This window comes from Oratosquilla oratoria, chromosome 19 (genome assembly GCF_046742065.1).
Source record: "Oratosquilla oratoria isolate Oo_2021 chromosome 19, ASM4674206v1, whole genome shotgun sequence".
Lineage (NCBI taxonomy): Eukaryota > Metazoa > Arthropoda > Malacostraca > Stomatopoda > Squillidae > Oratosquilla > Oratosquilla oratoria.
In genome coordinates, this window is record NC_134795.1 from 59,154,430 (window position 1) to 59,156,313 (window position 1,884).

The window sequence follows — 1,884 nt, forward strand, 5'->3', positions numbered from 1 at the left end:
CACACACACACACACACACACACCAACTACAACTCTCGTTGGCGGGCAGTGTGTGTGTGTGCGTGAAGGTCACAGCATTATCCCATAGATCGGTCATATATGAGCTCTGAGCTCTCCTCCGGGAGGGAAATAACTGCCGATCACGAGTCCCACACATGATTCAAGACCGTGGTAATTAGATATAGAGGTTTCAGCGTTTGAGTGGACAGGTGCCACACGCACGCACACACACACACACACACGTTTGCTGGCCGTTTTTGTGTAAAGACAACTTTGTTCCAGAGTTCTGATATCAGGATGAGTCGACTAGGAGACAGCTCATAGTAGTTACAGTGGTGAGGATCCTGTCGTTCATGGAAATTGGAAGTAAAACAATGAAAACCGGGATGAAGGAAAACTAAAATACAGAAAGTAGATGAAGGGCCTTAAGTAGGCCGACATGGTGACCGGCGAAAGTCGTTAAGATTTTGGTACCAAACCTGATCAGGAACAGGATGTTTATAGATTTATTTGGAAGCATACAACCGGTGGTCGCGTTGTTTTACCCACACCCTGTTACCAGTGCCCACAAGGCCCCTTTCACACTAGGTAACTAGCGACCGTCACTAGTTGCCTACCATTATTTCAAATTGAGCCTTCCACACTACGTCACTGCGGTTGCCCGGTTGCGCAAAAGGCTATGCCTGTTGCCCGCTCCGGTAACAAGTGACCGTCACTGGCAGTTGCCGTCAGCGAGCGTCTCTTTTTCTTGACCAGCAAAGCCAAAAGAAGCACCTCCTCCATTGATGCCATTCTTTCGACTAATGAGATGATGAGAAAGGATTCCACAACTCGGTGACAGTCACTGGTTGCTTGCAGTTGCCCGAGACTTTCACACTAGCCAACTAGTGACCGCCACTTGTGACGGTCACCAGTTGCCTAGTGTGAAAGGGGCCTTAGAGGAACAAGATGTATGACCTCACTGGAATAACTGTAGCGCCATAAAATAGTTATAATACCACTGATAGAGTTATAGCTGGGAATGGACATCGAAGCATTGATTTTTTTTCAGTGGTGTTTTTTTTTTCAATTTGAATAAAATCGCACAACGTTATTCAAAATTGAATCTTCAAATCATCGGCACTCATCATTGAGTTAGGACAACGAATGAAAATAGGATATGAGAGGGAGGGAGGGAGGGAGGGAGGAAGGGAGGGAGGTTTTATTTTTTATTCTTTATTTATTTATCTATCTATTTCTTTATATTTTTTAATTTGGGAGTGGAATATCCCTCCCACGGGCTTTGAGCCCGTGCACGAGAGATTTTATCCTACTGCCTCTTACTTTATGTGGGAGGGACATGGAGGGTGTAGGGTCTTTGATTTGTGCAGAAAAGGTACATCGCTACATGACAGGAAACAGTGAAATCGAACCGTTGCCACTGTGCGTGCGCGCACACGTGTGTGTGTGTGTGTGTGTGTGTGTGTGTGTGTGTGTGTGTGTGTGTGTGTGTGTGTGTGTGTGTGTGTGTGTGTGTGTGTGTGTGTGTGTGTGTGTGTGTGTGTGTGTGTGTGTGTGTGTGTGTGTGTGTGTGTGTGTGTGTGTGTGTGTGTGTGTGTGTGTGTGTGGTATTTATCAACTCAGGTCACAGCGGTGGCTTGTCGACTCTGTATGGTGCTGATTAGTAATCACTGAATACAGTCGCACTTATACGCAGGTTAAACTCATCATGGCCCTCTCTCCTATCTTGTCCGGAAAGAGTGGGGGTCGAAATATTGCTCTTGGTCGAATTATTCTGTTTGCTCAAGGGCAACAGAACAAGTGAATCAATTCGCATAGAAATTTCAGTGAAGGTGGATAGTGATCTATACATAACCTTATAATTATTATTTTTCTTTTGGGGTG